The sequence below is a fragment of the Ictidomys tridecemlineatus genome, chromosome 12, assembly GCF_052094955.1.
Source record: "Ictidomys tridecemlineatus isolate mIctTri1 chromosome 12, mIctTri1.hap1, whole genome shotgun sequence".
NCBI classification, from domain to species: Eukaryota; Metazoa; Chordata; class Mammalia; order Rodentia; family Sciuridae; genus Ictidomys; species Ictidomys tridecemlineatus.
In genome coordinates this window covers 17,482,080-17,505,388 of record NC_135488.1, presented here as the reverse complement: position 1 = coordinate 17,505,388, position 23,309 = coordinate 17,482,080, and the positions used below count along the sequence as shown (strand labels likewise).

The following is a 23,309-nucleotide window of genomic DNA, read 5'->3' as shown; positions in this document are numbered from 1 at the left end:
TAGACTCTCATCATGACAACCAGAGTAACTCATCGATGTACGTGAATAACTTACGGTATGCTCAGTCGTTGGAGAGAGGAAGCTTAGATAGCAGTAGCCAAAACTTGCTTGGAATCAGCTTACTGCAATTGGACTTTTTCTTTATTGAAACAATGATCTTAAAAATGACTCCATCTTCATATCCAGACCTGGCTCATGCGTTTCCCAGTCTGGATATAAAACTGATCTGACTCTTGTGCTGTTTATGTGACAGTTCTTGTTGAGCCCAGATGAGGTCAGTGTCACTCTACAATGAGCCACGACAGCCTCATTTGTCACTAAAGGACTTTAAAAATGGCTTATTAGTAATACTGGAGAGCCAGATGTATGATTCAGAAGGGTTCTTGGAACAAAAGTTTCTGGAAAACTGCCTTGGGTTATAAATTTCCTTCTCAAGGGCATAGAGGGTGTCTTCAACCAAGGCTGTCACAAAACAAATGGAATAAATTGATAACAGTGGAAGCCAGAGGGAGTGTTTCTGTCATGATGTTAATCCTTGAGCCCTCAAAGAAAACTGTGCAAGGCCTCTGGCCTTGGATTGCACATATCCAATTCAACCCTCAATGTTTTGTTTTTTTTTTCTTCCAGAAAAATTTCAGACTAAAACTTTAGCTAGCTTCAAAAATCACTTGAGAAGTTGGGGGTGTAGTTCAGTGATAAAGCACTTGCTTAGAGCACTAGAGGCCCTAGGTTTGATTCCCAGCACTGAAAAAAACATAATAAAACACTGCTTGGAAGATCTCTGACTCCTTTGTATTTCATGCTATTTTCTTTCTTTTGCTTGCTGGGGATTGAATCCAGGGCCTAAGCAAGTACTCTGCCACTGAGCTACATCCCCAGGCCCTATTTTACTCTCTTTTTAAAGAAACTTGTGAATTAGAAGTTAGAGCATCCAAAACTTATTATGGACTGATGTCAAACCATCACCCTTGTTTAAAATTCTACATGTCAATCCAGTAATCCTACCCTTCAACTCCTTGCCCCTCTTAAAGCTAAATTCTCAGAGCAAATGTAATACACCATGACAAAATTAAACTCTCCGAGCAGTCTCAAAAGTTTATCACATTCATCCTTATTTCTATTGTTTTGTTATTTTGTAACAAAAAAGTTTGCTCCCCGATTGTGTCCTATTATCTCTTACCTCCTACCTTCTAAAGCAACTCTCATCTCTCTTTCATTTTTCGAGCTTCTCCTCTTGGGCATATAATTATGCTTAAGTGATTTGACCTTTAAACAAAGAAGGTGGCAGGATCCTATTCTCTAGTTACTATCTTTGGTCTCGCCTTCCTGTCTGAACTCAGCCTCCTAGCAGAGGAGGGTAAGTTCTTTTACTACTCCTGCATCTCATAAAAACTGCTCAAAAGAGACCAATAACACTTTCAACCCCAAAAGACTACGGAAACTACTTTTGCTGGGGTTACCATTGCCAAATCCACAGGAGGCTTTTCTTGGATCTTCTTACTTCAGCTCTCTGGGGCATATCACAGAGCAGCTTTATCTTTTGATTCTCTCTTCCATTGGTTTTCGGTCTATTGCTCTTCAGATTCTTATCCTTCTTTTTTGAGAAATTCTTTACAGCTTCCTTTCCAGGAAAATGGGAGCATGAGACAGATACTTTTCACTTTACTTGAGGAACCCGAGACTCAGAGATGTTAAGGAAAAAACTTGCCCAAGTTGCACAGCAAGTAACAGATTGCACCCTCAGAGATAGTGGTGTTTGGAGGTGCAGCTTTCACTCTCTGATGTCATCCTGCCCCTCTTTCTTTTATGGTGCATCTTAGAGCTGAGTCTGCCTGAAGGCACTGTGCATGTCCTCTTCTCCCTTTCCCTAGGGAGTCCTTTGCTCACTGGAGACTGGTTGACTATCTTTATGCTTTTACTTGTGAAGTCACTCTGTGAACTGTCAGTCCCTACAAATAACTGCCCAAAGGGCATCTCCAAATGCATGCCCCACGGACCCTGCAAACTCAGTCTGTTCAATTTTTACAGAGTTTATGGGGTCCTGCAGGAGAGGAATCATGTTTACTTCCAACTCCACCTCCCTTTCTTTTTCTTGCTCCTCCTTTCTGTTCTTCAGACAGGCCAAAGTTGCTCTTGCTCCAAGGCCACTGGATGTGCTATTCTTTTTTGCTGGAATATTCTTACCAAGGTCATGGCATGTTCTTATTATGGCTTATTTCACAGAAAGCTTGTTCTGTGCTTTTTTTTTCTCAGCTTCATTGCTGTCTCCTCAGAGGAACTTTCCTGACCATCTTATCCATAAATGTTTTCTTCTTCAGTTTTTCCTGATTCTTTTTTTTTAAAAAAAAATTTTATTAGTTGCTCAAAACATTACAATGATCTTGACATATCATACATTTGATTCAAATGTTGATATGTAATCTTATTTTTCCACATGTACAGATTGCAGGATCACATTGGTTATACAGCCACGTTTATACATAGGGCCATACTAGTGTCTATTGTATTGTGCGGACTTCCTATCCCCCCTCCCCTCCCCTCCCCTCCCATCACCTCTTTCTACCCAATCTATTGTGACTCTCCTGATTCTTCATGCAGTCTTCCTTCAGTGCCTAGAGGTTCCACATCTGTGATTCAAAATATTTGGAAAACAATTGCATCTGTACTAAACACGTGCAGGTTTTTTCTTGCATTATGCCCTAATCAATAGATCACAAGTGTTTATATGCCATCTACATAGTATTAGGGATTTTAAGTAACCTAGAGGTGATTTAAAGTATACGGGGTGTGTGTGTGTGTATGTGTGTGTGTGTGTGTGTGTGTGTGTGTGTGTATGTGTGTGTGTATGGCATATGAATACACCATCATTTTATCAAAGGAATTATTTGAGAATCTATGGATTTTGGTACCTGCATAGTTCCTATAACCAATGTTCCAAGTATACCAAGGTAAGATTTTAATTATCTTGTGTTTTGTTTGTTTATCATCTTTCTGCTGTCACTAAAACATAAGTCCCTAGAAGGCTACGATGGTTTTGCACTGAATATGGTTACACAACTGAGGTGGGTAAGCAAGTGGAAATCTAGTCTGTCTCTCCTTACCGACCAGAAGATATCATTTGACTGGCAGTAGACATTGACATTGACCTTATCTGTCCTGTCCAATAGTTTGTTTCCAAATCCCAGAACAGTGAATGATACATAGTAGACTCTCATAAAATATTTATTAAATGAATAAAAGGGAATAATGCAACTGCAGGATAGGTTTATACTAGAAATAATGAAGGGGTCCTTAATACTTAAAAATCCTCTGTGGATGGGGTGCAGCTAGGGTGGTAGAGTATTTGCTTAGCATGTGTGAGAACCTAGATTTAATCCCCAGCTCCCACGTGCACGTGCATGTTCACACACACTTACACAAATATTTCAATGGTTTCCATTGCACATATCATAAAATCAAATTTCTAGTATAGCCCATTGGGTTGGGCATGGCCACCCTCCAGTCCATATCTGCCACCTCATTTGGCACCATGCTCCCTCTTGGTTGTATAAATTGCTGTCCTTCTGACCCACTTCAACGACAAAACCCCCAGATATCGTTTGATAACCCAAACCCATTGCAAATCCAGAATCTACAAAACAGAGGGAATGTGGTTTCTTGCTGTTTTAACTTGTAGGAAGGGACTGTTTGAACCTTGAGACTCAATTGAAGATGGCTTGAATACCATCATCCCTTCATCAAAGAAAGGCTTCTGTTGGATTCTTTTCCAGAAAACTGCCTAGCAATATTAGTTCCCACAGGTCATGTGATCCTAACCAAATTCTCCACTGTATATTTTCTGGTCCATTTTTTATTTGAGTACCCCACTTTAGTGGGAATTCTGTGTGATTTCTGGAATTTATTCCACATGCTCTTAGACAGCTATCTCTAACCACTTGGTCCCTTTAAGGAATCCTCCCTAGATTTCCATTTGTGCATGATCCAGCCCTTTCCATAGATTCTAGTCCACACATTTTTCTGTTTCACTAGTCACACTACCACCTGCTTCTGGCTGACTGCCAGAAGACTGAGTGAGTCTCTTCTCTCCATTTTCTTTTTTTTTTAATATATATTACAGGTGAGACCAAGACCTCCAATCCTGTTGTAATGATACTGAAGCCTCTGTGAAGTCACTTCCCTTCAAGTTCCTTGGGTACGTGGCGAGATTTTCCTTTTTTTCCCCCTTGGTCCCGAGAGTGATGGAAAATTCATTTCCTAAGGATCAAACTCCCTCTTCTGGAATGTGATAGGAATGGAAGCAAATGCAAAAATCTCAACCTTCCAAACCTCCTTGTTGGGCCTCCACATCTGTTTACAAAGGAACAATTTTAGAAAACCAAGCCCAACCAAACCACATGGCAGGGCTGAAGTTCTAGATGCTTCTTTATTCACTCTTCTGGCAAGGTTAGTAGTGCTGGTAGGCTGACCTCACCTGACATCCAGAGGTGTTTTGTAGTCCATATTTTCTGGTCAGTCTGATTTATCCTGCTTTTACATAGGCATGCACATCTAGAACCCTGAGATCCCTGGAGCAAACTTAACAATCTTTTAAGCCCTCATTATCTTGCTTAATCATTTTGGGAAACTTGAGTACCAGGGATTGGCATTGGAGCTCTGAGCTGTAACCTTAGGGAGGCTGGTATAAAGACACTGATTTCCTGTGGCCTACATTTTTTGGAACTACTTGCCTGAACCAAATGAAAACCCTCTGGCAAGTGAACCTACTGTCAGAAGCTAATAACACTGTATATTAACATGTAGACTTAAAGAGCTTAGCTTTTTGAAAGAAACTGACAACTTAACAATGTCATTTCTTACTTATTTCATTTTGAGGTAGATATTTTAAACCAAATCAAAAGAATTTTTTTTCCTTTTAAATATATCCTGCCCTTCATTATAGTTGCTTTTCAATAGTGTATCTGACCATCCTTAACTCAAATAGGAACCCTACTAATGATAACAAAAATGTTATGATTCCATGAGTAACTTTACACTCAAAGAGAAACAGAATTTTATTAGCTTGAGAAATCTTTTTGACACTGTTCATGTTTTCTTCAGAGGCAAGAAAGCTGAACAGATTAACTGATACCGAGTAGCTACAATATGTCATCTACTTTATATGTGCCATATTACATAATTATCATACTGATTAGAAAGGTCTATTTTGTTATTACCATTTTACAGATGCAAAAATTGAATCTCCAAGAAATTTGTCAAGTTAAGTATCTGTTAAACATATGCAAACCCTGATTTGTCAGACTCTCAAGTCTCTTTCTGGGAACTCAATAGAAATGCAGGATTTCAGTTCTGACCCTACTGGATCTGAATCAGCATCTTAATAAGTTTCCTGGGTGATTAGTATTTAAGCTAATGTTTGAGGTGCTTGGAACCAGATTGCATAGAAATTTCTGAAACTATTGGACATTTAAAAAAATCCCACTTTAATGCTGTATTTTCCCCCCTCAAAGCTATTAAAACAACCTAGGAAAAAACAACTATTTAGATGCTATCATTTATTGATCCTTCACAAACACAGTCTCAGCTAAGCTTCATAACAACCCCACACTGCCAATACTGACAACCTATTTATTATTATTATTATTATTATTATTATTATTATTATTTTTGTGGTACTGGGGATTGAACACAGGGCCTTACACATGCTAGGAAAGCACTCTACTACTTGGTTCTATCTCCAAATCTTTCTTTTTATTTTATTTTTGAGACAGGTTCTCACTAACTTTCTGGAGCTGGACTTGAACTTGCAATACTCATGACTCAGGCTCCCAAGTAGCTGGGATTATACTATAGGCATGTGTCACTGCCCTAGCTCTAACATCTCACTTTATAGGTAAGGAAATTGTCTTGGAAGAACCAAGTGCTAATAAAGGAATTGGAAAAGATAAAAATAATCTCTTCCAAGTGAAATTTAAATTTGAAATGGTATATAATAGTGCTGCTTTTGGCTTTCCTTTTAAGTAATATTTAATAATGAAACATAGCTAACAATGGCACATATAAAGGAAGGAAGTTGTGGCTGTTTGTTGAGTGCTGAGCACTGAACTAAGTGTTTTACATGTTATCTTGTTAAATATACAAAAGTGTCACAGAAATGGATTTATTTCTCTGATAATAAGCAGAAAATAAATAACATGAAATAATTCAGTGTATTTATCACAAACCAGTGGCTAAAAAAAAGGATCTAAACCTATAGATAGTTAATCTATGATCAGCGAGGACATCTGCGCATCAGCCAGTGATCCTCAATAAGTTATGGCAGCCATCCTCCAAGGGATATCTGAACCATATGGAGACCTTTTGGGTTGTCATAATGAATGGGAAGCTATGGTTGGCCTTTAGTATCTTGGGGCCACAGATGCTAAATATTCTGATAAGTGTGAAAAGTCTGGAAGCAACCAAATCTTATCTCTCTCCAAATGCCATTGTCACTCTCCTTGAGGAACAGAGAACTTTGTCACAACATTTACGTTTTAGAATTCGTTTCAACTTTTAAAACAACAATCCTGATTATTCCCATCCCAAAGAATTAGCACTTTGGGTTACTAAATCATTCTGATAAACCCACTAGGACACAGATGTCTGACAATCCAGGGGTTTTGGGACAATCAGGAATCCTATAATCAAGAGACTTCCAGGGGAAAGACCTTTCACCTAAAATTTCCACTGCAGCTCTCAGATGAGCTCGCTCCTGCTTCCTTTCCTTCCCCTTCTGTGTTGGAAGAAACAGGTGAAGTCTCTTTCTGTTTTTCCCAGAGGAGTGACTAGTCTGTAAGCTCTGAATATTGATTGAGGCAGGTTTTCCTGGTGGTGGGACTACTGCACCTAAAGCTTCAATCTTTCCTCTTCACTTCCTACTTGGAGGCAGCTTGGCCAGTGTTCCTGCTCAATCCACTGGCTACATGGCCAAAGTCTCCTAGATGCTGGGATCTGGGCCAGCAGAAGGTGAGTGAATGTTGCATGATATTTTGAACCCTTACTCTAGTACTAGAGGTGTGCTTCGGGTTGGCTTATCCTTCATTAACACTGTAGCTTGGGATTCAAGATGGTAGATTAGAGGAAGCCACATTTCCAGTTGCTCTGTGGCTTGGGATTCAAGCAGTGGGTATACATCTGATCAGTGAGTGGGAGTGGAAATTCAATATGGGATGGTCAGAGTGTCTAGAGATTCAGAAATTTGGGTGTATTGATCAAAGAACAAGAAAGAGTTCATAGGAGCCAAGTTGGTTGGGACAGTGGCAGCGCTGCTGGTTAACTACAGAGGGGAGGGGTGACAGAGAGAGAGAAACTCAATAGACAGATTTGGCATAGAAAAAAACTATAGATCAGAAAAGCAGCCTGAACTTAGGTGATCCAGAGGCTGCACAGCAAAATGGCATTTAAAAAGTTCTTTGTATTTCTCAACTGGCAAATCAAAAGCTAAGATAGGAGCCACCTAGAGGAAGCCACACTGGGGTGTTGTTGCTGTGGGAGCCCGGGGTGGGGTGTTCAGAATAAACGTTGGCCATACTGTCCGGGCAAGTACCTAAAGTGTGACTGAGGGTGTAACTAGAAGAATGTGAGGGAAATAGTCACAAATAAGATTGTACTCAGAGGGATTCAAACCAGAAAAATTAAGGGGGGTTGAACTTGCTTTCCCTTTGTGTCTAGGCTCACATGATCAGCTGAAGAGGATCAGGAATTGGAACAGGCTGGTGTAAATACACTCAGGGACTAAGGCAGGGAAGCCCTGTTCATGGGCAGTGAAGTGTGTGGAGGATGGGTTCCTCTGCCCCAGGAGTAGAGTTCTTGGGGGTCTCCAGACTCCCAGCAGAGATCAGCACATGCCTGGCCCTGGACCCTAGGCATGTGCTGATCTAATCTCCCCAGAGCAGATACCACCCAACAAAGCCCCTAAGACCTGAGGAAACCCAAGCTGCAGCTGTGGAACTCCACCCTTAGAACTCTGCAGGAGCCCCATGCTGGGAGTGCATTGCTCTGGTCTGGGCAGACCAAACTCCAACGTTCAGTACTTTCCATTCCATCCTTCCTTATACTGGTAAGAAGGGAAGATCAGAGCTATTTCAACCAGCTTCAATCTTAGGCCATTCCAACTGGCAACCCAAAAAGAGGAAGGGGCCAACAACTCCCATTCCTTGTGCACTCTCTCTCTCTTGTGTACAGCCCAAGAAGAAACATAAAGGACAGTGGGCAGTGATCATCCATTTTTGTTGACTGTTTTGGCCACTTCAGTGGAGATGATTCTTCCATTTTTACATTTAGAATCTTCTTTCTTTCTCTTTTTGGGTGTGCATGTTCTTACTGGGCTGACTGGTTCATGGCATATATATACATATTTGTTTCTTTTTTTTTTCCTCATTTTTTCCCCACATAGTTCTTTTGCCTGACCTTGTCTTTTGAGGGTTAGGGTTTTTGGTTTATTTTGTTTTTGCTTGTTGTTTTTCTTATTTCTGTTTCCCTCCTTCCTTCTCTTGCCAACAGCCAAATTCCTTTGTTCTCTTTTTCTCCCTTTATTTTGTTTTTCTTATTCTAGTTTTTTTTTTTTTTTTTTTTTTTTTTTTGGTATCACTTGCTACATCCCTTCTGCTTTCACTCTGCTCACGTTTTGAACACTCTAAACTTTCTTCTGCCTTCCTATCACATTTTCTTTTCTCTTAATGAAATATATTTTTACCATCTTGTAGAATTGTTTGGTTTATATAATTCCTTCCCCCACCTTTCATGGTGCAATTATTACTGCTATGAATGATATCTTTGATCTGTGTTGTTTACTTTAATGCCAGGTCTAGTTCATGGTTGTTTATCATTTTGGCAGTTGGCAATTGCTTACCCCACCATTCCTGTTTTTGTGAAAATTAGTTAGTAGACACTGGGTGTTTATTTTAATGTTGTGTACTATTTGCATTTGATGTTATTATTTGTTTCTCCATTTTCTGTGAGGTGCTATGAATCTACAGGGACACTACAAGTTCACAGGGTAGAGACTCTTCTGCTGAAAAGCCAAAAGACAGAAAACACCTTGCTCCACACACAAATTAATAACACTCAAACTTCAGATATATATGCATATATATTTATATTATATAAATATAACATATTTATAATATATAGATATATATGCATGTATATAATATATGCCCAAGGGTAATTAACCACTGAGCCACATTCCCAGTCTCTGTTTTTGTATTTTGTTTTGAGACACTAAGTTGTGAAAGGCCTTGCTAAGTTGCTAAGGCTGGCTTTGAACTCATGGTCCTCCTGCCTCAACCTCTCAAGCTGTTGGGATTACAGGTGTGCACCACCACACCTGGCTCAGCTATATTTTACTGCAAAGAATAGACAAAAACACAAATCTTGAGAATGAGATGAACATCCAGATACAGGAGACATTCAGAACCCAAACAGACAAGATCATAAAAGAAACTCTCCACAATTAAAATGCCTAACCTGCAGAACAAGGATAGAATTTTAAAAGACTCAAGAGAAAAACATGAGGTCATATTTTGAAGTAAGCCAATCAGAATTACTTCCAATTTCTCAACAAAAATGAAAAAAGCCAGAAAGATTTGACATGATGTTCCAAGTACTAAAAGAAAATAACTGTCAACCAAGTTTGCTATATCCACCAAAGCTATCCTTCAAAATTTAAGAAGAAATCGTATCTCTAAGATAAACAAATGAATAAATAAATAAATAAAATAAAGGTACTGTGTCCATCTAAATAACTAAAAATATTTTAAAAAATCAATGCTGGAGGCATCATAATAGCTGACTTCAAAAGCTATAGTAACAAAAACTACATAGTGCTGGTATAAAAATACACATTTAGATCAATGGTACAGAAGAGAAGACACAGAGACAAACCTTCACAGATAGTCATGTGGTCCTTAACAAAGGTGCCAAAAACATGCCCTGGAGAAGATGGCATTTTTAACAAATGGTGTTGGAAAAACTGGATATCCATATGTAGAAGAATGAGACTAGATCCTCATCTGTCCTAGGGTATATTTGCATAAAACTATCTCTGCTCTGTCAATGGTTTAAGTTTGCTCCGTGGGACATTATTCCCAGGGCACTTCTGGCCTGCAACAGGGCAGAGTGGATGCTAGCCAGCGCTGGAAGTCAGACTAGCATGCACTGTAGTATCAAGAGACAGGAGGCTTGGTGCTGCAGACAGGGCATGGGTGTCATCTGACCATCTGGAGCCACTTATGCCCAATAATTAGCTTTGTGGCATCCTGTCATGAATTCTTCCAGGATGGCCAACTAAAAGTTCTAAAATATAGACTTACAACAGCATGGAGGGAAGCTCATGCAACAACTCTTTCTGCTGCAGTTGTTACTCAAATTGCAACTGATATTCACTTTTTCCTCTTCATCTACTCTGGATTGCTCTCAACCTTGGCTCACCATTCTGCGGGCTAAGGTTGCTTTCCTAATGGAAACTCTGACGTTTTCCTGTGAGGAGTCTGAATCCTTAATTACTGTGTACTTGCCATGTGTGGTTGCTATGTATGGACATGTGAATTCTTGAGTGCCAGACATATTCTTCTTGCCCTGATTATGTAGCAGCAATCTTATTCTCTCATGATCATGAGGGTCCATTACTTCTATTGTACAGCAACTTCACTCTGCCTTCTGATGCAGATGGGAAGTCTCAGATGGCAACGGAAGCTCTTGGTTCACTTACTCAGTTCCTTTGTAGAGTGGCCTCCCAAGGAATCAGGACCCGTGGTCCAGCAGAGTCTAAAATTTCAGGTAAAGGAACTATTTCCACTCTTTGCTTCCAAGATCCCTGTATGCTACTGAACAGTGACAAAGCACTACTTCATGACCATCAGTTCAAAGCAATTTTACCCTTTCAACACAGATGTAAAAGAAATTCTGCAAGGGCACATGCAGGTAGAAACAGGTTGCCTAAAAGGAACAAAACAGACTTAAACCTCTGTGAATGGCTGAAAAAATTGGATCAATGTCAACAATGCTTGTAGACAAGACTGTGAAACTAGAGAATTTTATGCTGGGTCAAATTGTCATTTGTTGGGAAGATTAAAGGAAGAGGTTATCCTAAGTGCAAAAGCTATGATAAAATACTTATACTGAGGAGATATTACCTAGATAATCCTTTTGATAATCCAGTTCAGCAAGAGATAAACAACACAAAGTTTAGAATTTAAGAACACATCCAGAGCACTTCGCCCTACAACAATCTGTTGTCAAGGTCACCTGTCTGGAGGGAATTGTTCCTCCCAGCAAGGAGTTGTTAATGAATGGCCCTTGTGTGGCTCCCCTCCTGCCTTTCTGGGCAGATATGGAAAATAGGGAGAAGTACCCCTGGATGGCTCCTTTCCTGCCTTTGGCCAGGTAAGTAAGATAAGTGGAGGAAGGGACATGAAAAGAAAGGAAACCTAAAATCTTTAAAAGAGGCAAAACACCTCCACACCAGCTCTGGACCCCCTCCTCTCCTTAGGAATCTCTCTTTCTGTCCTTTATACTAAAGTTTTTGCTCTTGAAAAAAAAAGAATTAAGAGATTATGGCATAAAACTAGTTAACTTAGGCTAATAATACCAAGGGCAAACTTTATTGTAAACCCTGAAGAAGCCTACATAAATGGAGAGATATATCATATTTGGAGATGGAGAAACAGTTTCCATGGGTGAGGAGTTCAAGTAAGATTTTGCTAGGTTCTAGCCTCAAGGTGTCCCAAGGCTGAAATCAAGGTTTCAGCCAAGAGCGTGGTCATACCTGGTCCTTGGAGTCTTTACCTAAAGGTCACTGGTTGTTGACAGAATTCAGTTCATTATGGTCACAGGTTGGAGGTCTCTGCTTTCTTGGTAAACTGGGATTCCTTCATATATTGGAGGCTGCCACATGACCCTTTCCCCAATATGGTGATTTGTCCTGTGAGGCCAGCAGGAGAATCTTCCACTCTGAATCTCTCTTTCAGGAAGGGCCCAGTGACTTTGAAGTGCTCATCCAATGAGGCCAGGCCCACCCAGAATAATTTTCCTTTTGATGAATCCAAAGTCAGCTGATGAGGATCCTTAATTACATCTGCAAAATCATATCAGCCACAGGCTATAATATAATCATGGGAACAACTTATCTGTCATAGTTGCCGGTTGAACACTCAAGGGGAGGCAGTCTACAAAGTCTGTACAATAACAGACAGGAATCTCGGGGGCCATCTTAGAATTCTAACTATAATAGATTCCATTATATTCAAGGGATATGTTCCCAAACCCACTGTTTGGATGCCTGAAACCGTGGATTGTACTGAACCTTATAATTTAATGCATTTTCCCAACACACACACACACACACACACACACACACAACTTTTGCACTATGAGACTACTAGTAAGTAAAATAAAAGCTAGGTAGAGCTACTGTGATAGCTTACAGTCAGCTCTGATAACAGATGCTAATCAAGTAACTACCAGGCAGGGAGTATATAACATGTATATATACATGTATATAACATGAATAGACTAGTTCAAGGGATGCTTCAAAACCTCTGGTGGGACAGAGTGGGATGGTATGAAGTTTCCTCATGATACTCAGAAGGCATGCAATTTAGAACTTATTAATTGTTTATTTCTGGAAATTTTCATTGGACTAGGCTTTGGACTAGGTTTTTGGGTAACCAACCACTAAAATGTGAAACCATAGGTAAGATGTCTACTTATGGTACCACTGCACAATCAACCTGTCTTTTCACTAGCTAACTACATTGTATTTTTTCAGTCAATTCCATCTATACATATATAGTCAAAACTTGAGGAAATTCATTCACAACTTTCTTGTCATTTTTCCCTCTAGGCCCTTTGGAGAAGTATAGCCCTTGAACAGAATAAAGGGCAAGACTAACAGTATTCAGGAAGGAATGGCCTCATGAAGCCACAGATCAGCATAAAGCAAGGAGCTCTGAGCCTTCTTTCCAAGTGGGGGCTAATGGCTGACGCCCAGCACCCAGCTGGAGTCAGAACTTCAGCTTCCCCAGAAGAATAACATTTCATTAGACTTCCTTTTTCAACGATGAATATGTCTTCATTCTCTTGGGGATTTCAGCAATTAGATTTCTGAAGTATTTCATACAAATTCAAATGGCCTTTTAAAATGACTGGAAGGAGGAAGATAAATCGTTCACAGAATTTTTAATGGGAAAAGTCATTTCAGTATTCTTTTGGAGATGTACTTCTGGGCAAAAGTTATTCATTGAAAAACCTTGATGCTATTCAAATATGAACCTGGGGTAAAAGAAGAAAGATTTTTCTGCTTTTGTGTGAGATTGGTATATTCAAGTCACAGCGAGTGATCCATTTATTGTTATACCACAAATGATAGATTATATTAGCTGTTTTTGGTGATTCGTTTTATCATTTATTAACTTAATGAATATGATTTTTAGAAAAGAGGTTTGATGTTGTAAGTAATATAGTGGTGGTAAGGATGAGGCAGGCCTGTTCATCCTGGGTTAAATGAGAACACCTTAATTTTTATAACTTAAAATATTATCCCTTTATACAAGGATTAGGCTCAATGTCAGGATTCCCATGTTTGCCCAGGATGGTTTGTTAAAGAGGAAGTATTTTTCATTTGGCTGAAAGTAGCAATTTAGAGGAAAAAAAAAGCCTCATGAAATTTTTAGTGACTGAGGAAATGAGTTGGTGGTTTCATGCTTCTAAGAATGTATAAATGAACTAATTGGAAATGAAAGAAATAGCCATAAAATTATTTCTCAATAAAAGAGCATACGAACTGGAGTTGTCAAGAATTTAGAACCTGGTCGAGATGATATATGCGTATTTATTGTATGTATGAAATAATCAATATGCTCCATCTTTTATTCTAATGAATATCAATAAAGATAGAACTGTCAATAACATACCTAACTCCTAGGGAAGCCATGAATTGCTGACTTTTTATGAAAAATAAAAGTCATCAATCAACTACAAAGAAAAGGAAAACATGTTCAACATTAGATTTTATGATATCATATTCAGAAATGCACATGTCAAAAATGCAGTTTCTTACAGACAGTCTATCTTAAAAACAAATCAAAGAGAGATCCTCTCTGGAGAGATTAAACCTAATTTGAATAGGGTTCACTCAGTAAAGAAATCATATGTGGACACTTCCAGGAATAATGATTTCTTTGATAATTTTTTTTCCCCCAGAACTGGGAATTGAACTCAGGGGCACGTGACCACTGAGCCACATACCCAGCCCTACTTTGTATTTTATTTAGAGACAGGGTCTCACTGAGTTGCTTAGGGCCTCACTTTTGCTGAGGCTGGCTTTGAACTTGAGATCTTCCTGTCTCAGTCTCCCAAACCATTGGGATTATAGGCGTGACCCGCCGCACCAGATGATTTCTTTGATAATTACTGAAAACAAAGTTATTTTGTTCTGCTTTTGTGGTGCCTGTATCTCTCTCAGTGCTACTAATTCACTACTACCAGATTTCTTTTCTTTTCTTTTTTTTTTTTTTTTGGTTGGTGTTGGGGTTTGGGATCAGGGCATCTCTGTCACAGACCTATCAGTGCTATCACTGAGCCACATCCTCAGCCCCAGGTTTCTTTCTTTTTTGGGGGGGAGGGGTCCCTGGAGATTATAGGGGATTGAACCCAAGGACACTTACCCATGGAGCCACATCCCCAGCCCTTTTTATTTTTTATTTTAAAACAGGTCTCACTAAATTGATCAGGGCCTCATTAAAGTGTTGAGGCTGACCTTGAACTTGTTATTCTCCTGCCTCAGCCTCTGGAGCTGTTGGAATTACAGGCAAGCACCATTGCATCCGGCTCGTTTTTTAATAGAAGCAGGAAATCCAGGTTTTGTATTTTATATGAGATCTTCTGATTATTAAATGTGACTCAGGTTTTACAAGAGTGCTTGGGGAATCTGGCCATTGTCAGAATGTGATTATAACCACAGACACTTTGGAGACTGAGACAGGAGAATCACCTGAGACCAGGAGTTTATTACCCAATGTGTTAATCACACATTGGGTAATAAAGAGAAGCTTTATAAACTTTATAAACCTTTGTAAATTCAAATAAAACCTCTTCTAATGGTGATGTGACGAAATTTGAAGTCACAAACAAAACTAGAAAAAGAAAAGGCTCCTATTGCTTGGAAATTCAAAAACAAAACAAAGACAAACAGAACAAAACATTCTGTCTTAATTCTTGGTTCAAAGAAGAAATGCAATTCAAAAGTGCGTAAAATCTAGAAAACAATTGTATTGAAAGCAGTCCTCATCAGAGCCAGTGGAAACATCTAAATTCATGGTTTAAATATTTATACCATGGGACAAGAAATCATGAATATACATGGACTAACCTCCAGCTGCAGAAGTCAGAGATGCAGTAAAAGAAAACCCCAGTAAGACAAAAGTTAGGAATCTAATGGTCAAAGCAGTGGTTAACAGCAGAGCAAGAAGTAGTAGAAATAATAAGAGTCCAGGTGCCTGTTACTTGAAATGAAGCCAATAAAATAGATGAATTATTCACAACTTGAGTAAAATGTAATAGCATCACCACCCAAAATAAGAAGCAGGACTAATTATGTTCAAGCTTCTGGCTGGGGAAGGCTTAGAAAGCTTCCGGTGCTGAGGACTCTATGTGGCCAGGTGGGGCCCCCACACCCTACACAGAATATTCCCAGCTTGCACCCATGGCTTAGACCTCTCTGCATATGTCAAACCTCTATAGTAAGGTAAGTGACAAGTAAAAAATAACCCTAAAAAGAATATGGTTTCTACATGACTTCTGTGGAATTATGAACCATATTGCAAGTCCTTTTAAATAAACACAAACATCTGGAATAGATAATATTTTCCTAGAAAGTTTCTCATCAATTCTGAACCCAGAAAAGAAAATTCTAAACAGGCCACTTATTAAAGAGCAAAGTTGGCATGAAATAGCTCCGGTTGTCTTGCTGCCCTCTCCCAACAAAGAGAAATGGAAGATGCATCAGGCGGAGCCAGTTTCAGGGAAACTTCTACCAGATTCTCAGGATAGGCACCTGCAAGGTATATGGACGGCCCGAGTATAGAGGAAGGGGGAGGGCTCTTTGGTAGTGAGCAACTGTGTCGGTAACAACTGTGGTTTGCACAAGGCCTTGCACAAGTGCACACCTCACAGAGGAGACATGTTAGTGCATATTAGTGTCAGCATGCTAGGAGTGAATGTCATTGGCAAGTTGAAATACATTGTCTTGGTCCATCAGTAGCTGCTATCACAGAACACCAGAGGACAATAATTTATAATAAACAGTTATTTCTGCCACCTATGTTTCTGGAGGCTGAGAAGTCCAAGGTCAAGGGACCACATCTGGCAAGGATGAGAAGGGTAAGGGCACCTGAGAGCTGCACTGAGGAGTGGCCAGACTTTGTTAGCAGACAGCCTCTGAGCTGCAGCTGCGGCACAGTTTCGGGCTCCTTCTAGGCTGCTCCTTGGAATCCTGGGGCCTCCTTAGCTAGCCCATGTCTGGGTGGAGAGAGGAGGTTAGCTCTGAGTGCATGTCCTCTGGCTCCTGAGGTCCCTGGCCAGTGGCTGGCCATTGACAGTACCCATTCTCAAGCCTGAAATTACTGGGACTCCTCATATCCACTACTCCCTAACCCTCCCACCCTGATGTGTCCAAGTGTTATTACAGTTCACTTTCCTCCTGGAGGAGGCCTTCAGCTTCTGTATTCTATAGAGGAATCTGAAGTAGCAAAAGAAAGAAAATACTGTGACTGTTCATTCAAAGCAGTGGCAAATTTAGAATATGTTCTTTCCAGTTACTGTGTCCCTTTTTGCCCCAGAGATTTTGGTGTCTCTCCACATTATTCCCAGAATGACTGTGACTCCATGACTAATCTGCAGACAGAAGTGTTAAGGAAGGTAAAGGGTGATTTTTGCAAGAGGTAGCATGCTGGTGGCCTTGCAGATTCAGGCTGCTGGGATTCCCAGGAAAACAGCCCCCCGTCCTATGTTCCCTAGCAGGAGGAGGGGATTGGGTCTGGGGAACCTTTGAATGGTGCTTTTGGGACCTCTGGGGCCAGGCAAGGTTCTAGGCTCTGTGCTGTCTGTAGGCCTGCAGAGCCCCCTGCACCTGCTGACCCTTGGCCCTGTGTTTTCTCGCAGCTGGAGATGGAGCTGAAGATGCTGAAGTCCCAGCCGGGCTCTGCTGAGTCGAGCTTCCCGTTCTGCAGAGAGGAGGTGGACACACTCAGGTACGCTGTGCTGGGGCTGGGGCTGCTGGCAGTGGGAGTCTACTAGAACCCCTTCCTCCACTGCCTCCTGGATGGCATTTTGTTCCTCAATCACATTCCATCCGCTTGGGTTCCTCTGCAGGGACACTCATCTCCACTGGGCTGGACCTTTTCCAGTATCCTTTTCTTGGCCAGCACTGGCAGACAGCTGGGCCTTGCAGCCTTCCCCATGTTCAGGAGCTCGCAGACACTCTTGTCGGGCATCTGGTAGGACCTGCCTTTGCTGCCAGCAAGGTAAAGCAACAGGCCCATCTTCTTGGCTTGTGAAACTCTAGATGCAGCAAGGAATTTATGAGCAGTGGAATACTGGGAGGTGCAGATGAGGAGAACTGCTTACAGAAGCAGTAGCCCGACCAGATGTGCTTTCTGTTGTCAGCTGGGCACCTTTGTCTATTATTCAGGACGCGCTCACTCGCCCTGAGCTACCGTTTTTCTAGATGCGCTTCCTGCACCTCCGCCATCCAGCACCCCTCACTTCTCTGTAAGCAGAGACCGCGGGCTGAGATTGTTCCCAGATCTTATTTCCTTTCTCCCCAAGACATGTCAGGGTCCTAAAGGAGATCCAGATGTGTGGGTGGGGTGCTGAGCAGCCCCTCCTGACTGTCCCCTGATGCACACTTCAGCCCTACCATTCAGTTTCTAGTCGAAGTGGCAAGTTTCCAGTTCTGGCATCTCTCATGGGAGACAGCAACTGTGGATGCAGAGTGAGTGTGGCTGAGTGGCCGTGCCTGGGGAGCCTCCCTTCTGCCCTAAGTGTATGCCATGGACCAAGTGTCTGGCATCCAGGGCTTCTCACCCAGGGAGCTGTTTCTGGTGAGTGAAATGAGAACAGACCTGGGAACCAGGACAGCCCCAGTGAATACCAGGTGGCCCTTGGTGAGGCCACTGGTGCTGGAGTTTTAATGGCCCTCCCTGGGTTGTGCAGCCAAGGCCCAGCAGACTGGGACAAACCCTGGTACCCAGGGCTAAAGTGGCCTCAGCTGTTTCTCCCCTGTGGGTTCCGTTTTCTCGTGGGTAGTGTATGGATGACCCCAGCTTTGCAGGGTTGTTGAGTAAAAGCAAGAAAATATGTGCGCTGCCTCTGGTCCAACCAGGCCCAGAAGTGTTGAGCCAAAAACAGTTATGGTCCCTTCCAGGTTTGAGGTTTCCTCCCTCATTTCTGAAGCATTTCTAATATATGGACGGAGGCCTTATAAATAGCACTTTGGAGACCTGCCAGATCCCAGGCTGTTTGTTTTGCGCTCGTTCCGTCATTCACTCGGTAGACACCGCGTGTGCGCCGTGGGCACCGCCAGGGCTCAGCACTGAGGATGATGGAGTGGTGAGCAAGACGCACACTCTCCGTCTTCATCAGTTTTGTGGTTTAATGGGGACTTGGGGGGACATTATTCACAGGCAATCCTGGCTCTGTAATTATGGATGGAGAGGAATGTGGTGGTGCTGTGAGAGCAGGTGTCTGGGGGCAGGGGGCTCCCCTGGGAAATACGTTTGTGTGTGGCCATGGGTTAACCATAGGATGGCAGGGGAGCTGGAGGCCAGGCCTGGGCCCCAGTGAGGGTTTGGTCTTTATTCTCTGAACAATGGGAAGCCATTATGTGTTTGAAAGTAGAAGAGCAACATGATTGAATTTGCAGCAGCCAGCACCACTGGCCTCCAGGGTGGGCAGCTCTCCCCAGCTGAGTGCCAGGCAGCATCTGCTGTGGGACACCCTTCCAAGCTGAAGTGACTGTTCCCAGCCAGAGGAGGGCCGAGCATATCTCCTATACATATACCCCTCAGCTCATGGAGCAGCCCTATCTGTGGTGAAGAGCTCATAACACAGAGGTGTGAGTGGTGGTGGTGGTGTGTGTGTGTGTGGGGGGGTGTTCAATGCAAGAGGCATTTGAATGAGACTGGGAGGCCCCAAAAGATGGCTAGCAGCTTAGGAGTGCATGCCGCCAAGGGCCACAAAGGCAGGAGAGCTCAGCTGGTGTCTGCCATGAGAGGAACAAGGGCCAGGAGCTGGCCGTGGAGGAGGCATCCAGAGAGTGCTGGGCTGATGGAGGCCCCAGGTCAGCTCTCATGGAGGAGGCACCAAGTGCTCAGGAATCAGCATAGTTGGCCCCTCACCTGACAGAGTCCTTAATGCCATGCAAGACAGGTATGTCCTGTGGTTGCCCCCCCCCTTCCACCCCGTGTCCCTGGGAATCCTGTTATCAGGTGATGCAGTGAAGGGATTGGATTTGGGTGTTGGCAGGTGCGCCTCAGGGTGTTAGCCAAGGGGGCAGAGGACAGTCTGCCCCAAGGGCCTGAGGCTGTCAACATGGGCCAGCACTGTGTTACTCAGCTCTCCTGTCACAGACTGGCATCCTGTCTTCTGCCAGGACTCTGGCTGCCCACAGCTCTCATGCTGCGGCTGACAGGAGCATGGCCAGGCGTGGGTGGGGCTTGTGTGGGCTGGAACGCTTTGGGTTTATTTTTTAAACTTCAAGAAAGAGCTTTATTGTTGACATCTTTTGCTCAACGATCAAAGCTTCTTGTCCCCATTGTCTCACTTGGAAAACGCAGCTGTGGAAAGAAGCAGCTTCGTGGCTGGCCGCTGGGAGCTGGTCGGCATGTGTCGAGAGGCTTTGGTGGAGTTTTGCACCACAGTTCTGCAGCAGCACTTCTGACTTCCAGCCAAGGAGCAGCTGAGGGTGGAGATGGCTGTCACACAGGTACCTGCATCTGGGTGGCTGCTCCACACTTGGGTCATATGTGACAGGCAACCCCAGGTGAGCAGGGGCTCTGCGTAGTGCACTCAGCCAGGGAGACAGTGTAAAACCAGGACTCACAGAGCCCAGGTGGCTCCTCTGGCTTCTCAGGGACAGATTCCTGTGCAGGTGGGGGAGTCCTGCTTGGCCAGGGTGCTGACCCGCCTCTCCTTCCACAGACCTGTCTCTCTCTTAAGGTCTGTTTCTTCTACTGGGTGGGCTAGCATCTCTGGCGCTCCCTGCCTCTGCCCAACCCTGCAATGGCACCCCCTGTACCTTCTCACTTTCCTCCCATGACCCCAGCCATCCAGGCTCAGGGCAGGCACATGGGTTGTGCCTCAAGTGTCCCATAGCATCACAGGTAGGCTTGGTGTTCTTGAGATAGCCATATTTGTAGCTCACTTTTGTCCTGAACGAGGAGCATATTGTTGTAGTGAGTTTTCTTCAGACAACATCAGGCAGCCCTCTGGCTGGGAAGTAGTGACAGAGGGGCTGGGGCCAGCTGAACGAGCAGTGTCTCTAGACACCAGAAGCATCTGCCCCAGCTCCCCTGGGGGAGACACCAGTGCTGTCAAGGCCAGAGGGCTCGTCATTGTTTCCCTGCAGCCGCAGAAGAGAGGGGAGACTTAGATGACCCCCTTTGAACAAGGGTCTGTTTCTCCTTTTGATTCTCACTTCTGAGGTTGAAGTGCTTTTCCTTCAGTCCTCTGAAAGTTTCTGAGGAGTGGTTTTTGAAGTGGTTGGTTCAGAGAAAGACAATGGACACGAGGGCCCTGCTGCTGTCAGCCAGCCTTTCCCCGTGACCACAGTCGGCCAGCTGGTCACAGGAGAGCTGGTGGGGGAACGAGGGGGACAGCACTGCCAACCTGGGTACTGGGAGTTCATATGTGTGTGCATTCACCTAGGTTACATTTGCTACACACAAGAGAGTAGACATACTTACTTGTTTTGTGTAAGTGACACACATCCCTCACACCACATCATCTCAGCACAGAAAACGGAAGTGTCAGTACAGATTTAAGTAGCAACAGCTGAGGCCCTTTCAAGTGGAACAAATCTGGATTCGTTATTTTCTGCTGTCAAATAGCAGCTCTGGCAAATCCTAAATGTTGTCTGTGGATTTAGCAACTGGGTAGACTTTCAGTGATTCCAGAGGCTCGTGTGTCTGTGCCAATGCCTGTTAGTCACACTCCGGAGCCTCTCCGTCACGGCCACGCTTACTGCCTGCCAGGTCCCACGGATGTGCTGGCTAGGCCCCAGTCCACGTGGGCAACCCCAGGCTTTGGGGGCTGAGGGAGCCCTGCCTGCTGGTGCTGGAGATGTCGGAGGATAGTGTGGTACTCTGCAGTACCCACTGGTACCCTGGAGCCCTGGCTGCACATTTAGGAGTGAGGTTGCAAGCACCTGGCTAGAAACCTGGGATTTGTCCCCGTGGCTTTGCTAGGAGATCCCAGCTGGGGTCTTTCACTTGGTGCCCTCAGAATTATTATTCTTTGGTTTCTTCTCAGCCTGGCATATCTTTGGAGACTTGGGCCTGGCAGATATCAGCCTGTTACCAGCTCCTGGGAGCTGGGTGGGGGATGGTGCTGGAAGCTCAGCATCATGGTGGAACTTTAATGTCCCATTGACCTGGGGGATGGGGTCATCCTGCTGTACCTTAGCAGAGGACTTATCCCCAAGCCCAGAATCACTGTTCTTTGAAGAGGAGGGGCCTGTGGTACTCGGCAAAGATGTGGCATCACTGGCGTGAGGTGAAGCTAGGATGAGGGGTGCCAGTTTTCAAGAATCTTCAACATCCAGTTCAGTTCCTCGGCAGTCCCCTTTCTTCCCAGGTCCAACTCACACCTGCAGACCTAGACACACACAGCCAGCTGGTGGAGGATGCCTTGCAAGATGGAGGAAGGCAGTCCAGTGGGGACCTCAGGACTGGGGACAGTGAGGTGGTAGTCCCCTGAGTTCCCAGAATACCAGCTGTATGTCCTGGACATGGAACCCTCAAAAGGTTGAATGCACAACCAGCCATAGACATAGACCAAAGTCTCCAAAGACGTTCACTCCTCCAGCCACAGGGGTGCCACCTGATAGCGGGTAACCTTGAATATGCCTTTCTGACTTTGGCTGATGCCAGGGAAAGAATTGTTCTCCACCCCACTGCCCCACAGAGCCCCTGCCCAGTGAGTCTACTTCCTACCCCAGCCTTCACAAGTGCCCCTGCCTGGCAGTGTAGCAGGGCTGAGTAGGTGGGCAGGCTGTGTCCCTGACTAGGATTGTCCTACCTTGGTTGAGTCAGGCTGACCAGGTAGCTGAGCTTCTATCCCCATCTGGCACTGGAGAGACAAAGGTGAAGGGGCTCCTTACTGCCCTCATGAACCATGTCTGATGCTAGCAGGCATCTCTGCCATTAGGATGGGAGGCCTTTTTTCTGCAGGCATCCCACTTTGTCAGGTTGGTATCAGCAGGGCCCATGGCAGCCCTGCACCTGCCCTGTCGCGTGTATACACGCCATTCAACAGAACTTCAAAACACAGGAAGCAGAAGCAGATAGAACTGAGGAGAGAAACAGACACTCAAGCATTTACAGAGGACACCCATGAACTGCTGTCCACAGTTGGTGGGGGGCCAACAGAAAAGCAGCAAAGATCTGGAACTGAATGTCACTGTCAGCTAACAGGTATGGTCAGTGTTTGCAGAGCACTATCCATTCTCTCTTAAAGTCCACTTGGCACATTTACCACAGTGGATTTTATCTTGGGTCACAGAACAAACCTTAGCAAAATTAAAGGAATCATATTCATGTACAGTATGTTCTCTGGCTACATTGAGCTCAAAGTAGAGGTCAATAACAGAAAAACAACAGAAAAATCTCCAAACGATCAGAAATGACACAAAATCTCCAAATGTGCTTCTGAATCCTCCACATGTCAAAGAGGAATTCTCAAGAGAAATATACACAACTGAGTGATAATGAAAATACAAAACTTTGTCAGATACAGTGAAACCAGCACTGAGAAGGAAACTTTCAGAGACATTCACATTAGAGAAGAAAAGAAGACTCTTATTTATGTGCTAATTGTGAGAACCTGAGGGAAGAGCAGAAGCAGCTTAGAATAGGCAGAAAGAAATAATGAAGAGCAGAAAGAAATGAAATTGATAAAAAAATAGAACGGAGAAAAAATCACTGAACAAAATGCCATTTAAAAAAAAATCCATAAAATTGATAAACTGCTAGCAAAACTGACAAGTATTAAGAAGC

The 23,309-nt window shown here is 43.4% G+C and overlaps 3 long non-coding RNA genes across 3 annotated transcripts in view; 1 reads left to right on the top strand and 2 right to left on the bottom strand.

Annotated features, from left to right (window-relative positions):
- The window catches only part of LOC144369078 (uncharacterized), a 31,453-nt gene extending 21,404 nt beyond the window's left edge, over positions 1–10,049 (bottom strand). Inside the window, exon 1 of the long non-coding RNA XR_013428538.1 lies at positions 9,922–10,049. This is a non-coding gene — a long non-coding RNA (uncharacterized LOC144369078). The remainder of the gene's footprint in view (positions 1–9,921) is intronic.
- The window catches only part of LOC144369075 (uncharacterized), a 100,855-nt gene that overhangs the window by 20,240 nt on the left and 57,306 nt on the right, over positions 1–23,309 (top strand). Inside the window, exons 2-6 of the long non-coding RNA XR_013428531.1 lie at positions 4,118–4,192; positions 6,926–7,002; positions 17,197–17,285; positions 17,407–17,558; positions 19,872–20,020. This is a non-coding gene — a long non-coding RNA (uncharacterized LOC144369075). The remainder of the gene's footprint in view (positions 1–4,117; positions 4,193–6,925; positions 7,003–17,196; positions 17,286–17,406; positions 17,559–19,871; positions 20,021–23,309) is intronic.
- On the bottom strand, positions 11,618–14,979 carry LOC144369077 (uncharacterized). Its single transcript, XR_013428537.1, has 2 exons — positions 13,950–14,979; positions 11,618–12,112 (listed from the first exon to the last, which is right to left on the bottom strand). It is a non-coding gene; the product is annotated as an uncharacterized LOC144369077 (long non-coding RNA).